The sequence below is a fragment of the Canis lupus genome, chromosome 32 (genome assembly GCF_048164855.1).
Source record: "Canis lupus baileyi chromosome 32, mCanLup2.hap1, whole genome shotgun sequence".
Classification (NCBI taxonomy): domain Eukaryota; kingdom Metazoa; phylum Chordata; class Mammalia; order Carnivora; family Canidae; genus Canis; species Canis lupus.
The window spans coordinates 1,785,986-1,802,648 of record NC_132869.1 but is presented as its reverse complement, the minus strand read 5'-3'; the positions used below and the strand labels follow the sequence as shown (position 1 = coordinate 1,802,648).

Here is a 16,663-nt window from a genome sequence, read left to right as displayed (position 1 = left end):
CCTGTTGATTTTCTGCATAGACAATCAGTCCATTTCCATAAGTGGGTGTTGAAATCCCCTGTCATTGTATTATTATCAGTGTGTTCCTGTATGTTTGTTGTTAATTGGTTTCCATATTTAGGTACTGCCATGTTGGCAGCATAAAAATTTAGTTGTTTGATCCTGATAGTCTTTTTAATTATGAAATAATGTCCTTCATCATCTCTTCTTACAGTATTTGTTCTTTCTTTTTTGAGATTTATTTTATTTATTTATTTTTGAGAGATACAAAGAGAAGCAGAGTCAGAAACATAGGCAGAGGGAGAGACAGGCTCCCCAAAGGGATGCCGATATGGGACTCGATCCTGGGATCCCAGGATCACACCCTGAGCTGAAGGCAGATGCTCAACCACTGAGCCACAAGATGTCCCCCAGGGTTTGGTTTCAAATCTAGTTAGTCTGATATAAGTATGGGTTCTCCAGCTTTCTTTTCATAACCATTAGCGTGATAGATGATTTTCCATCCCCTGACTTTCAATCTCCCAGTTTCTATTGTCTAACGTGAGCATCTAGTAGGCAGCATACTGATGGATCTTGTTCTTTTAATAACGATTTTATATTTGAGAGCATGAGAGAGAGAGAGAGAGAGAGAGAGAGAGAGGCAGAAAATTAGGCAGAGAGAGAATCATGCTCCCCACTATTAGCACACTATGGGACTCAATCCCAGACTCCAGGATCACACCCGGAGTCAAAGGCAGAGGCTCAACACCTGAGCCACCCAGGCATCCCGGATCCTGTTTTTTAAGCCACTGTGATACCCTCTATCTTTTGATTGGAGCATTTAGTCTATCAGCATTCAGAGTGATTATTGAAAGATATGAACTTACTGCCTTTGTGTTACCAGTAGAGTTGGTGTTTCCAGTGACTCTCTCTGGTCCTTTCTAGTCTTTGTTGCTTTTGGTCTCTTTTTTTCCCCCACTAGAAGAGTCCCTCTTAAAATTCCTTACTGGATTAGTTAAGTGGTCATGAACTCCTTTATATTTTGCCTGTCTGGGAAATCTTTATATCTCCTTCTATCCTGAATGACACCCTTGCTGAAGAAAGAATTTATAAAAATTAGACTCTTATAAAAAGAAATTTAAAAACATAAAATAAATTTTTGGTGTTATGATTGAAGAAAATGGCATTTAGGAGGAAAACCAGAAGCTGAAAGGGAGGAGGACAGATTTCACCCTCCGTAGCCTTCACAGGGACCTGGTGTCCTTTCCTAGGAGGGACCCCCTCCATAGGATGCTTCCTGCTCCTCTGCGCTCCTTGTTGGAACCCAGCAGGCACATCTCCGTACCTCTGACACCTCTGTAGTCGTGGTTTATAACATCTTCCAAGTATCCTTTTGGGGACCACAGCGTCGTGTATGGAATCATCGGCTGCTGTTTGACAACATTGGGGGGATTCTGATTTTTGTTGGTTTTGGGGTGTGTGTCTGTCTATCACATGCAGCTATCACGTGCAGCTATCGGATCCTCTGGCTGGGTCACCCAAACGCCAAAATGGTGGGCACAACATCATTTCTGGTGCTGGAGCTGGGCAGCTACTGGGGTCTCCTGGCCGACCCTCTGCTGGCTCATGCAATGACTTTCCGCTGGAGTGTCTGCTGAGATGGAAGTTCCAGCTTGACCACATTCCTAGGTCCTGCAGTGGGTCCTGCCAAGCACCATGTGCTTCTCTTCTCCCTGATGCCTTTCCAGCAGGGAGCCAGACCTCAGGGCCGCTCTGGGGGGTGCTCCTGAGGAGGTGGGTGCACATGGAGGGGAGCCCTGGGGCTGCCTGTGTGTGGGAGTCGGGGTGGGGACGGGGATAGGGTTCCTCAGTCTCCTGTGCTGCCTGGCCTTCAGGTCGAGTCCCATGCTCACCAAGCTCCTACTCACTCGGGCAAGGAGGGTGCACTCCACACGGTGGTGTGAGAGATCCAGCACCACAAGGTGTGCACGTTGAGTCCACCTGGTGCAGGTGGCCCAGGTGCATGAGCTGCAAGTGTGGGACCTAGGAAATTTAACAAAAATCTCCTGCCCCTGAGCAAGCAGAGCAGGACTGATTCCATTTTGCGCTACACCCGCCACCTCCCCTATGACCCCCTCATCACCTGATTATGGCTTAAGGCGTTGCCCCACCCTAGTCAGATTGCTGGGCACACCCTAATGAGAAATCAGCTCATAACAGTGAACCCCACTTTGTGCCCACCAAATCTGTGCGCCGATTCTGACCAAAGTAATAGACGAGCTCAAGTGGATACTATACGGTAAGGTGCAATTCAATCGGCCACCTGCGTGTGAACTGACATGACTGTGCAAATTTCTGCATATCCCATGGGCCACTGGCCCCTATAAAGCTGCTATGCCTCTTAGTCTCAGGGTCCAAGTCCCTGCTCCGCTGTGTCAGGTGCACGAGGACACAAGCTCCAGTTTGTAAAGAAAGCCTTGGGAGTTTGCATCGGTGTGGGCTCCTCAGTGGTTTCTCGGTTTCACAATCTTGGGCACAACACAAGGGACTACTGTCCTGACATCCCTTCTAGGGCCATGCTGACTGCCCTGCAGGCCCTCTCTGCCCCAGGCTCATAGGCAAGGGGATGTGGGGAGGGGAGGAAGTGCCCCGTACCTGGCCAGCCACGACCTCCTGGACAGAGGGAGCACAGACATCCGGGTCGCTTTGCACAGACCCTGGTGACCTGAGGCTTCTTGGCTGTCACTCTGTCCCAGGCCCTCCTGGGCCGTGGGGCACAGCCTGAGTCCCAGTAAAGTCTGTCAGGTCCTGAACCCGGCATCTGGCCACCTGTGGAAGGCATGTGGGGACGTCAGCTGGGTGTTCCTGATGGCCCCCCTGCAGGGGCTGGTGGGGCCAAGGTGGTACCCCCTCCTCCTCTCTTGGTGTCTTTCCATGCCCCGTGAACAGTGTTCTGGGAGACACAGAAACGGGCTGGCTGTGCATTTTTGCACCACAACACTTTATTGACTTTCTACAGTAAACGGGCTCAGAGTCGAGGGTGCACGCCTTCCCCTGGGGAGGGAGACCTTTCTGTCCTTTAGGGGAGGGCAAGAATGACATGTGTTGGGGGGCGGGTGCTGGAGTCCCCCACCTGGGAGCAGGTGTGGACTCTGGGTGCGGGCGTGTGTCCTGAGATTTCAGTCTGAGAGACAGTTCAGAGGACAGCAGAGCTGACCTGGACCTGCACCTCATGGGCTTCTGTGCTGGGCCTCGCAGGGCAGCTGGACCCCGGCCTCGGGATCCCTGGGACCCCAGCACCTGGAAGAGCCTGCCTCCTGGTGTGGTTGCGGGTGGGACCCACCATCCTACCCCAGGGCCCAGGAGTCAACATCCAGCTGTGAGAGGGCTCCCTCAGTCAGGGGCCAGAATCCAGGGCTGGCCAGGGCCATGTGGGCTGGATCCCATTAGTCTGTGTGTTGGGCCTGGGGTGAGGGCTCAAATCACCCCAGCCCTCACAGAGCCCAGGGCCAGGCCAGCCCAGATCCCCATGGGTTAAGGACTGGTGTCCTGTGCAGGGTGCCGCCCTAAATGAGGGACAGTGGGCGGAGGCAGGGCACAGTGGGTCCTCTGCACCACTCACTTGTACCCACCCTGTTGGGGCACCCTGTCTTCTCTCCTCCCTGCAACCCATGGGTACTCTATGGGACACCCGGGCTTCTGATGGGATCAGGGTATCCAGAGAACCCCAGGGAGGCTGAGCATGTCCCACAGGGGGCACCTGCACAGGGTCCTTGCTGGGGGTCAATGGTGTGGTGGTAGATGGTGTGGGGGCAGGGGTATGATGGTGGTGGAGAGTGGGGAATGGTGTAGGGGTGATGGTGTTGGGGTATGGCGTGAGTGGGAATTGTGTGGGGCTGCGTGGTTTTGACAGGGATGGAGTCTGTGGGATGCCATTGGGGATGATGATATAGGGGGATGTTGTGGGAGTGGTGAATGATGGGTATGTCGTGGGGGGCCTGTGGAAAAAGGGCATCTCCTTCCTCTAAGATGCACAAGGAGACATCTACAGTTAAAAGCGACTAGTCTGGAGTTTGCAGTGACACCTGCCCCTGGGGCACCTTGTGGTCAGTGCAGGGCCCTGGCTGGACTGGGGGCATTATATGGGGGTCATTATACTATGTATGTTTTCAAATTGCAAATTGTCTCAAATGATATGCATAGAATTTAGAAATATGTAAAGCACCGAGAGTGGGTGTCACTCTGACCCGTCTGACCCTCATGGGATTGATGTGTGTTCTGCTCCAGCCACGGCAATGGCGCCTGGCCCCCAGTTCTGGTTCCTGCCCCCCACGTCCCCCACCCCATGCCCTGCTTCTCAGGGGGCCATCCCTCTCTCCTTTGGCGTTCAGCTCCCATGGCAACCCCTGGAGGCCCCATCCTACTGGCGTCCTCATCCCCGAGGCACCGGGAGTGTGGGCACGGGGTCATCCCCAGCATCCTACCATGGAGCAGTGTTTTGTTGGCTGCTATTGCTCCCCCCGGCCTCAGAAATCCGTTTTCCCTACCCAGAAGGCCCCGGGGCCTCCCTCAGGGCCCCAACGCCCCCTGGCCCAGCAGCCTCACCCGACCCCCTAACCATCCCAAAATACGGTGTGGCTTCCGAATGTCCTGATGACGTCCAAGTCTACCTGGGTGACGTCCCTGGAGGAGACCAGGACCTCCTCCTTCATTTCCTGTGGGAAAACTGGGGAGGAGGTGCAAGCATCAGGGACACAGACCCCCATCTGTCACGAGCTGCCATGCTGGCCAGGGAGCCCTGGGGCCACCATGGGAGTGTGTCCTGCCAAAACCCCCTTCCTTCCCCTGGGAGGCTGGGCATGGCAGGAGTGCCCACCATGCCCGTGGGACCTGTGTGAGGGCCTGTGCCCAGCTGTTGTGGGCGAGGAGGTGACTGAGGGTCAGCCTGGATGGGAGGGGATAAGGGTTCAGCCAAGGTGGGAGGGGACATGGAGATGTTGTGCCCAAGATTGCGAATCCAAGAAACCACTATGGAGCTGACACTGATGCAAACCCACAAGGGTTGATTTCCACACTCTAGCCTGCATCCAAGTACACCAGACACAGCGGAGCAGGGACTTGGACCACGAGGTGAGTTTTTGCTTAGTTTTAAGGGCTTGTATCGGGGACCTCCAGAAGGGCTGGAGTAATTCCTCAAGTTCTGTTTACATTTTGATATGGGGCCTTCAAGGGCATTGACCTCTGTTCCCATTCTAATAGGCGCCTCCATCCCGTGGCGTGGGCTCAGTTCTTATTCTATAGTGGGGGTTTCTAGGACATGAAGCTGTAAACTTTTGTTTTTTTCCTGTAACTGAAGTAATGTAAATTTCATCTCTTCTTCACAGAGGCCTGGGATGGCTGGACGTGTTCGAACGCTGAACTTAAAGCGGAAAGGCCTTCATTTTTTCAGCCTCCTTGCGTCCCATCGCATCCTATCTAGCTCCTTTCCCCTTCCCCAGACCTCCTGAGAGAGCAATTGCAAATGACCTCAGCGTGGCAGCGTGTGTTGGACAGGACCAGGCATTTGGGATCAGGAAGACCTGGGTTGCGTGCACCCCGGCTGTGCAGCGGGATTCGATGCTGCAGACTCTTATTCCCTAAGGCTATCTTGAAAACTGACTTTCACATAGAAAAGCTGTCCTTTATGTTTAAAAGATGAGGAGTGAGGCAAAGCCTTTTTTCTCTGCCCATCTGATTGCTCAGATTCCAATCTGAGATGTATTTCCTGTTAATAAGGATAATTTACTATCCATAGTACTATGGTTAAAATATTCTGACACAAGTAATTCAGAGGGATGAGGGTTTCTCATCTCTTTCTTCACAGCTCAGTCACTCCTCAGGAAATGCATCTTTATGGATTTGGAAAGAACTGAGAGATATTATTACCAATGGTCCTATTATTATGTGAAGGATTCTTCCCTGAGAATCTTCCCCTGTTTCAACTGACACTGAAACACTTTGACCTCTTTGGAAGACAAATGTGAATGAAATAAATGTTATGCATTGCTAATTTTAATTGCACTTGCAATATGGTGTCTATTATAATAGAAGTATTTTTATCTGATTTTTGCTATTTATTATCCGTTCCTGCTTTTCAGGTTGAGAAGGCATTATACGTTTTTATAAGTGTTTTTCTTTCCTTCTGATGTAAAATTCTTACTCTGTTTCCATCAAAGGAACTCTTTAAGAATAAGGCAACAGTTAATTAAACTATTCTTAAAATGTCTTCACACTTGGAGCCTGATTCATTTAAGTCAATTTTCAAAATAAATCTTATTTATTAGGAAAAAAACAAAGATTTATAGGGAAATTGAGAAGATAGTACAGAGCATTCGCATGCACTTGCACTCAATTTCTCCAATTATTGATATATTAGTACGGTAGAAATGTTAGCTAATGAATCAATATTAAAATAGTCGCATTAACCAAAGACCATAGTTTATTCAGATTTCCTTAGTTTTTGCTAAGTTACCATCCCTCACATCACATTCCATTTGTCCTCCTGTTTTCTTAGGCTCCTCTGGATTGTGACAGTCTTTCAGCCTTTCCTTGTTGTTGTTGCACTGGAAAACTTTGAGAATTAGAGTATTTTGTAAAATTTCCCTCAGTTGGGACATGTCTGTTGTTTATCTCATGATTGAATTGTTTTTGTGGATTTTATGCAGAGATATACTGCCATTTTTATTATATCATATAAAGGATAGATACTATCAACATGATTTATCAGTCTTGGTATCGACCTCATCATCTTGCTGAGGTAGTGTTTGTCATCTTTCTCCATAGTTAAGTGATTTTTTTTATTATTATTAATTATTGTTATTATCATCATCATATTATTTTGTTTTTCATAATATATTTTGTAGAAGGAAGTTACTATGTGTATTCCACTCGTAAGAGTGGGAAGCTATGCTCATCAACATGAGAGTGGAATGTCTGCACAAATTGTTTGAAATTCTTCTACAAGGGAGATTTCTCTTCCTTGTGGGTTTCTTTTTTTTTGTTTCTTTTTCAAAGATGTTATTTATTTATTTGAGAGAGAGAAGAGAGAAAAAGCATGAGTGAGAGAAGCAGAGGGAGAGGGAGAAGCAGGTTCCCTGCTGAAAACGGAGCCTTCCTTGGGACCTGGATCATTATCTGACTTAAGGTAAAGCTTAACTGACTGAGCCACCCCGGTGCCACTCTTTCTTTCTTTCTTTTTTTTTAAATAATAAATTTATTTTTTATTGGTGTTCAGTTTGCCAAATCAGAATAACACCCAGTGCTCATCCCGTCTAGTGACCCCTCAGTGCCCATCACCCATTCACCCTCAACCCTGCCCTCCTCCCCTCAGTCACCAAGAGTTCATTTCCAAGAGTTGGATTCTTTATGTTCTGCCTCCCTTTCTGATATTTCCCGCACATTTCTACTCCCTTCCCTTATATTCCCTTTAAGTATTACCTATATTCCCCAAATGAATGAGAACATACAATGTTTGTCCTTCTCCGATTGTCCTACTTCACTCAGCATAATACCTTCCAGTTCCATCCACCTTGAAGCAAATGGTGGGTATTTGTTGTTTCTAATGACTGAGTAAGGCCCACCTTTTCTCTGTCTTCATCTTCTGAGTCTCCTATGATATGAATGTTATTGTTTTAATAAGTGGCTGACTTCCCTACATCTGCCTCTGTGGTCCATAACCTTTCTTGTTTTTAAGGCTTCCAGTTGGGACTGCATCTCAGTTATAGCATTTTTAACGTTGGACTGACTTGATTTTAGCTCTTTTATTTCTACAGTAAGGGATTCTCTAGTTTGCTTCTGTGCTCTTTTTCCAGCCCAGCTGCAATCTTTATAATCATTGTTTTAAACTGTAGTTAGACATCATATATGTGTATTGATGAACTTCCTGGCTGTGAGTACTACCTCATGTTATTTTATGGAGGAGAATTTCTCCATCTCATTATTTTTTCCAGAAAAGAAAGAAGGAAGAAAAAGAAAAACCAAGAAAAACAATAACAACTGCCTTCCAAAAAAACCCACCAGATTATTTTGGCCTGATTGTTAAAAGATTCTAAATCCCAAAATATGAAACACAATTAAACTACCATAAAAGTAAAAATAAGAAATATATAAGGTACATACATAAAATTAAAATAAGGCAATTAATAAAAAAGAATCAAAGAAAATAATTAAAAATAGAGCACAAAGTACAAAGGAATCTAGACCCTACTTTCCAGGCAGAGCTGAAGCTTTGCAGCCTCTGTGGTCTGGCAACTTGGGGGCAGCGAATGGTCTGCGTGGGGTCTGGGGATGGGCCTTGGTGCTGATTGTCAGGTGCACATCTGCCTGGGAGTTGCACCTGTGGGGGTCAGAGTCGGGGTGGGCGTCAGCGCCTCTGGGCTCCTGCGGGTGGCACTGTGCTGCTCCCTGATTCCTGGCCCTGATGGGTGGGATGCCGGTGGGGACACTGGGTCCTCTGGCTCTGGAGCTGAGCATCCCGCCCCCCAGTCTGCTGGGGCCTCCACAGAAGAACCCCGAAGCCCCCGGGTCTCCGTGGCTTCGCTCAGAACCCTGCGTTCACTCTACCTGCGTCCGAGCTTCTTTTGGTTTTCTTTTTTTATCTCAGACTGTTGTGCCCAAGATTGTGAATCTGAGAAATCACCAAGAAGCCAACACCAATGCAAACACATGAGGGTTTATTTACAAGCTCGAGCTTGTGTCCAAGTATACCCAACACAGTGGAGCGGGGACTTGGACCGGGAGGTGGGTTTTAGCTTATTTTTAAGAGTTGGTCTCGGGGAACTCCCGAAGGGCTGGAGTAATTCCTCAAGTTCTGTTTACATTTTGATATGGGGCCTTCAAGGGCATTGAGATCTGTTCTAATAGGGGCTTCCTGCCCTTGGACTGGGCTCAGTTTTTATTCTATTGTGGGGTTGCTGTGTCCTGACAGTGAGCATTCAGGAAGGAAATGATGGATGTGACTCCCTTCTCAGGAGCATCACAGAGAATAAATAAGGAGACTGAACAAAAAGAGCACAAGACATTGGGAGCTTCATCCATATCAGAAGGGACTCCTCAGAACCACAGGGTAAGTGAATGGGTAGAATGAATGGTAGGGTCAGGGGAGGTGAGGCAGTTGGTGGTTTGGCTTAGGTTAGATGTTAGGTGTTTGTGATTAACCTGATGGTTACGGATTAGATGTTAGGGTGAGGGATAAGGGTAAGGGTCAGTGGTTAGGAGTTAGGGTGGGGGTTAGGGATTAGGGAATGAGGTTAGGGTTAGTGACAGTATTTAGAGTTAGGGTTAGGGTTATGCTTTAGGGTTTAGGGCAGGAGGTTTGGAGGTGGGGTTAGGGTCGCACCCTGGACCAAAGACAGGTACCAAACCATTGCACCACCCAGGGATCCAATTTTTTTAACTTCTCAAGGACCCTCCACACTGTTTTCCACAGTGGCTAAATCTGTTCGCATGCCCACCAGGAATGTAAGGAGGCTACCCTTTCTCCAAAGCCTCATCAACACCTGTTGTTTCTTGTGTTGTTAATTTTAGCCATTATGAGGGCTCTCAGGTGACATATAATTGTGGTTTTGTTTTGCATTTCCCTGATGATGAGTGACGCTTTGTGTCTTTCCGTGAGTCTGGTGGCCATCTGGCTGTCTTGTCAGAGACAAAGTCCATTCATTTATCTGGCCATCTCTAGTTGCATAATTTGTTTTTAGGATCTTGAGATTTATATTTCCTTTATGTGTTTTGCATACTAACTCTTTAGTGGATGTGTTGTTTACCAATATCTCCTTTCATTTTGTATGTTGCCTTTTAGCTTTGGTTGTTTCCTTCATTTTGCGGAAGCTTTTCATTTTGATGAAGTCCCAATAGCATTTTTGCTTTTGTTCCCTCACCTCAGTGGCATATCTAGAAAGAAAAATCAGTGGCCAATGTCAAAGACGTTGCTTCCTATCTTTGCTTCTTTGTATGGTTTCAGGTCTTACATTTAGGTCTTTCATCCATTTTGAATTTATTTTTTATATATATGGTGTAAGAATGTGGTCCAGTTTCATTCTTCTGCATGTGGCTGCCTGGTTTTCCCAACACCATTTATTCTTATCCTGGGGTCAGTGTTAGGGTTTATTGAAGAGACTGTCTTTCTGCCATTGGATATTCCTTCCTGCCTTGTTATACTTTATGGTTCATAGATACAGGTTTGTATCTTGTTTTGGCTTTCCATTCTGTTCTATTGATCTAAGCGTCTCCTGTTGGGAGAACCCTGATTGCTGATTCAATTTCTTTGCTGGTAACTGTCTGTTCAAATTTCTTATTTCTTCGTTTTTCATTTTTGCTATGTTATATATTTCTAGGAATTGATCTATTTCTTTCATGTTCTAGTTGCTGGCATATAATTTTTCATCATATTCTCTTATATTCGTTTGTATTTCTCTAGTGTTGGTTTTTATTTCTCTTTTCTCATCTGATTTTATTTGGGTCCTTTCTCAACTTTTTATCTTTTTTCTTTTTTAAATATTTTATTTATGTATTCATGAGAGACACAAAGATGCAGAGGTATAGGCAGAGGGAAAATGAGGCTCCATGCGGGGAACCTGATGTGGGACTTGAACCCCTAGGACCCCGGGATCATGACGTGAGCCAAACACATGCTCAACCACTGAGTCTCCCAGATGCCTTGCTGATTCAATTCCTTTGCTAGTAATGGGTCTGTTCATACTTTCTATTTCTTCTTATTTCAGTTTTGCTCATTTGCACATTTCTAGGGATTTGTTCATTTCTTCCAGGTCTCCCAGTTTGTTAGCGTATAATCTTTCATAGTATCCCCTTATAATTGTCTTATTTTTCTGGTGTTGATTGTGATCTCTCTTCTCTCATTTGTGATTTTATTTATTTAGGTCTTTTCTCTTTTCTTGTTGATAAGGCTGGCTAGGGCTTGATCCATTTTATTACTTATTTTAAAGAACTAGCTCTTAGTTCTGTTATTCCATTCTACTGTTTTTTTGTTTCTGTATTGTTTATTTCTGCTCTGATCTTAATTTTTTCCCTTCTTTTGTAGGCTTTAGTCTTTGTTTGCTATTCCTTTTTCAGCTCCTTCAGGTGTAGGGTTACGATGTGTATTGGAGACTTCTTGTTTCTTGAGGTAGGCCTGTATTGCTATGTACTTCCCTCTTAGGACTGCCTTTGCTACATCCCAGAGGTTTAGAGAAACATGTTTTCTTTTTTTTTTTTTTTTATGGAGAAACATGTTTTCATTTTCATTTGTTTTAAATTACCTCTTTAATTTTCTGGTTGCTCCATTCATTCTCTAGTAGGATGATCATAAACTCCACGTATTTTTGGTCTGTCCAATTTTTTTCTTACTGTCGACTTCCAGTTTCATAGCGCCTTGGTCTGAAAATGTACAGGGTGTAAAATCAACATTCTTGTACCTGTTGTACCTGTTGAGGGCTGATTTGTGGGCCTTGATATGATCTGTTCTGGAGAATGTCCCATATGCAATTGAACAGAATGTTTATTTTCCTTTTGGATCTAATATTCTAACTATATCTGTTGAGTCCCTGTGGTCCAGTGTGTCAAGGCTATTGTTCCCTTGTTGATTTTCTGCATAGACGATCGGTCCATTGCCATAAGTGGGTGTTGGAATCCTCTGTCAGTGTATTATTATCAGTGATTTCCTATACGTTTGTTGTTAATCGGTTTCTATATTTAGGTACTCATGTTGGCAGCATAAATAGTTGTTTGATCTTGATAGTCTTTATAATTATGAAATAATGTTCTTCTTCATCTCTTACAATATTTGTTGTTTCTTTTTGAGATTTAAATATATTATTTATTTATTTTTGAGAGATACACAGAGAAGCAGATGCAGAAACATAGGCAGAGGGAGAGGCAGGCTCCCCAAAGGGAGGGTGATGTGGGACTCGATCCTGGGATCCCAGGATCACACCCTGAGCCGACGGCAGATGCTCAACCACTGAGCCACCAGGTGTCCCCCAGGTTTTCGTTTCAAATATCGTTTGTCTGATATAAGTATGGGTCCTCCAGCTTTCTTTTGATATCCATTAGTGTGGTAGATGATTTTCCCTCCCCTGACTATCAATCTGCTGGTGTCTATAGGTCTAAGGTGAGCATATTGTAGGCAGCATACAGATGGATCTTGTTTTTTTTAATAACGATTTTATTTATCAGAGAGAGAGAGAGAGAGGCCGAAAATTAGGGAGAGAGAGAAGCAGACTCCCCCCCAGGAGCCCAATATGGGACACGATCCCAGACTCCAGGATCACAGCCTGAGTCAAAGGCAGATGCTCAACCCCTTGAACCACCCAGGTATCCCGGATCCTGTGTTTTAAGCCACTTTGATACCCTATATCTTTTGATTGGAACATTTAGTCTATCAGCATTCAGAGTGATTATTCACAGATATGAACTTTGTTACCAGAAGAGTTGGTGTTTCTGGTGACGTTCTCTGGTCCTCTCTAGTCTTTATTGCTTTTGGTCTCTTTTTGTCCCCCACTAGAAGAGTCCCTCTTAATCCCTTACTGGACTGGTTAAGTGGTCATGAAATCCTTGATATGTTGACTGTCCAGAAAATCTTTCTCTCTCCTTCTCTCCTGAATGACACCCTTGCTGAAGCAAGAATTCATACAAATTGGACTCCAATAAAAAGGAATTTAAAAACATAAAATAAATATTTGGTCTTATGATTGAGGAAAATGGCATTTAGGAGGAAAACCAGAAGCTAAGAGAGAGGAGGACAGATTTCACCGTCCGTAGCCCTCACAGGGACATGGTGTCCTTTCCATGAAGGGGCCTCCCTTCCGTAGGATTCTTCCTGCACCTCTGTGCTCTTTGTTGGAAACCAGCAAGCACATCTCTGTATCTCTAGCACCTCTGCAGTCATGGTTTATTGCATCTTCCATGTATCCCACTGGGGACAACAGCGTCGTGTATGTAACCATCTGGCTCCTGTTAGACAACATTGGGGGGGATTCCGACTTCTGTTGGTTTTGGGGTGTGTGTGTCTATCACATGTAGCTATCACGTGCAGCTATCTGATCCTCTGGGTGGGTCACCGAAATGCTGAAATGGTTGGCACAACATCATTTCTGGTGTGGTGCTAGGTGGGTAGCTAGGCTCTCCTGGCGGACCCAGGGCTCCCTCGAGCAGTGACTTTCCGCTGGAGGGTCAGCTGAGTTGGAAGGTCTGGCTTGGCCATATTCCCATGTGCGGCAGTGGGTCCTCCCATACGCTGGCTGCTTATCTTCTCCCTGATGCCTCTCCATCAGGGAGCCAGACGTTGGGGCCGCCCTGCACATGCGGGGGGAGCCCTGGGGCTGCCTGTGTTTGGGAGTCTGGGTGGGGACTGGGCTGGGGTTCCTCGGTCCCCTGTGCTGCTTGGCCTTCAGGATGAGCCCCATACTCACCCAGCCCCTACTCACTAGAGCAAGGCGGGTTCCCTCCACACCCTGGTGTGAGAGATCTAGCACCACAAGTTGTGCACGCCGAGTACACCTTGTGAGGGTGGCCCACGTGCGTGAGCTGCAGTGTGGGACCCAGGATATTTAACAAAAATCCCTTACCTCTGGACAAGCAGAGCAGGACTGATTCCATTTTGTGCTCCACCTGTCATCTCCCTTATGACCCCACATGACTTGCTTATAGCTTAAGGCGCTGCCCCACCCGACTCAAGCCGCTGGGCACACCCTAATTCGAAAATGGCTCATAACAATGTAACCCTGGTTTGTGCCCCATAAAACTGCATGCCAATTCTGACTAAAGTAATAGGCCAGTTCAAGTCGATACTATAGGGTAAAGTGTAATTCAATCGGCCACCTGCATGTGGACCGACATGACTACGCATCTTTCAGCATTCCCATGGGCCACTGGCTCCTATAAAGCTGCTACGCCTCTTAGTCTCGGTGTCCAAGTCCCTACTCCTCTGTGTCCAGTGCACTTGGACCCAAGCTCCAGCTTGTAAAGAAACCCTCGGGAGTTTGCATTGGTGTGGGCTCCTTGGTGGTTTCTCGGATTCGCCATCTTGGGCACAACACAAGGCCCTGTTATCCTGACATCCCTTCCAGGGCCACGCTACCGCCCCGCAGGTCCTCTGTGCCCCAGGCACACAGGCACAGGGGTTCGGGGAGGGGAGGAAGTGCCCTGGAATCCGGCCAGCCCCGGCCCCCTAGACAGAGGGAGCACAAACGTCCCAGGTCACTTTCCACAGACCCTGGTGACCTGAGGCTCCCTGGCTGTCACTCTGTCCCATCCCTCCTGGCCTGCGGGGCACAGGCTGAGTCCCAGTAAAGTCTGTGGGGCCTGACTCTGGCGTCTGGCCACCCCTGGAATGCACGTGGGGATGTCAGCTGGGTGTGGCTGGCAGTGCCACTGCAGGGGCTGTTTGGGGCGTGGATGTACCCCCTCCTCCTCTCTCGGGGTCTCTCCTCACACTCTGCACAGAGTTCTGGGAGACACAGAAAGGGGCGGACTGTGCATTTTCGCACCACAACACTCTGTTGACTTTCTACACCAAAAGGGCTCAGAGCCGAGGGTGTGCGCCTTCCCCTGGGGAGGGAGACCATTCTGTCCGTTAGGGGAGGGCAAGAATCACATGTGGGGTGGGGTCTGGTGCTGGAGTCCCCCACCTCGGAACATGTTTCGACACCGGGTGCGGACGTGTCCTGAGGTTTCAGCCTGAGAGACGGTTCTTAGTACAGCAGAGCTGACCTGGACTTGCAGGTCATGGGCTCCTGCGCTGGGCCCCTCAGGGCAGCTGGACCCCGGACTTGGGCCCCGTGGGACCCCAGAACCTGGTGGAGCCGTGCTCCTGGTGTTGGTGTGGGTGGGGCCCACCGCCTACCCCTCCTCTCCCCAACCTGGGGTGTCCCGGAATCCCCAGGCCTGCCCTAGTTCAGCGACCTAGGCACGTGTTGGGCATGCCCAGGGCCCAATAGGCCACATCCAGCTGTGGGAGGACTCTCTCAGCCTGGGGCCAGAATCCAGGGCTGGCCAGGGCCATTGGGGGGTTGTATCTCATTAGTCATTGTGTTGGGCCTGGAGGGGCTCAAATCCCCACAGCCCCCACAGAGTTCGGGGCCAGGCCAGCCAATGTCCCTCTGGTTAGGGGCTGGTGTCCGATGCAGGGTGTGCCGCCCTCCAGGAGGGACAGTGGGTGGAGGCAGGGCACAGTGGGAACTCTGCACCACTCACCTGCACCCACCCTGTCAGGGGCTCCCTGCCTTCCCTCCTTCATGCCACCCCTGGGTACTCCATGGAAAACCCGGTCTTCTGATGGGAGCGGGGTGTCCAGAGATCCCTGGTGAGGCTGAGTATGTCCCACAAGGGGCAGCTGCACTGAGTCCTTGCTGGGGGCAGATGGTGTGGGGGTGGATGTTGTGGGGGCAGGGGCGTGATGGTGGTGGCGTGTGGGGTATGGTGTAGGGGGGATGGTGGGGGTGTGGTGTGGGTGGGGATTGTGTGGGGCTGTGTGGGTGTGAGGGGGATGGTATAGGTGGGATGCCATTGGGGATGATGATGAAGGGGGAAGGTGTGGGGGTGGGGAATGAGGGGGGATGGCGTGGGGGGCCTGCCGACACAGGGCATCCACATTCTCTCAGATGCACACGGATACGTATACAGATAAAGGCGACCTCAGTCTGGGGTTTGCTGTGACACCTGCCCCTGGGGCCCCGTGTAGTCAGTGAAGGGCGCTGGCTGGACCGGGGGCATTATCTGGGGATCATCATACTATGTATGTTTACAAATTGCAAATTGTCTCAAATTAAATGCATAGAATTTAGATATATATAAAACACCAAGTGTGGGTGTCTCCCTGACCCGTCCGGCCCTCATCGGATGGATGTGTGTCCTGCTCCAGCCACTGCCATGCCGCCTGGCCCCCAGGTCCATTTACTGCCCTCCACGGGCCCTACCGCAGCCCCCTGCTTTTCAAGGGGCTGTCCCTCACCCCTTTGGGGTTCAGCTCCCATGAAAACCCCTAGAGGAGCCAACGTAGTGACCTCCTCATCCCCGAAGCCCCGGGTTTTGGGGCACGGTGGTCATCCCTGGCACCCTACCGTACAGTGGTGTGTTGCTGGCTGCTGTTGCTTCCCCCGGCCTCTTAAGCCCTGTGTTCCCTACCCAGAAGCCTCTGGGACTCCCCCGGGGCCCTGAAGCCCCCTGACTCAGCAGCCACACCCCACCCCCTAGCAATCCCAAAACATTATTTGGCTGCCGAACGTCCTGTTGATGTCCAGGTCTATCTGCATGATGTCCCTGGAGGAGAGGAGGCCTCCTCCTTCATTTCCTGCAGGAAAACCAGGGAGGAGGAGCTGGCATCAGGGACACAGACCACGGCCTGTCCCCAGCTGCCATCCTGGGCAGGGAGCCCTGGGGCCACCATGGGAATGTGTCCTACCGAAACCTCCTTTCTTCTCCTGGGAGGCCGGGGACAGCCAGAGTGCCGACCGTGGCCGTGGGACATCTGTGAGGGCTTGTGCAAGCTGCTGTCGGCGGGACGTGACTGAGGGTCACCCTGGGTTGGAGGGGACAGGGGATAAGCCCAGGTGGGGAGGGGACATGAGTGTCTTGTGCCCAAGATTCTGAATCGGAGAAACAAATAAGGAGCCAACACCAATGCAAACACAGGAGGGTTGATTTACAAACTCGA

General features: G+C 48.8%; 1 long non-coding RNA gene across 1 annotated transcript in view; it reads left to right on the top strand.

Annotated features, from left to right (window-relative positions):
• Positions 1–8,815: 8,815 nt before the first annotated feature.
• Positions 8,816–16,663, top strand: part of LOC140622804 (uncharacterized) — a 36,142-nt gene continuing 28,294 nt past the window's right edge. Inside the window, exon 1 of the long non-coding RNA XR_012022467.1 lies at positions 8,816–9,082. This is a non-coding gene — a long non-coding RNA (uncharacterized lncRNA). The remainder of the gene's footprint in view (positions 9,083–16,663) is intronic.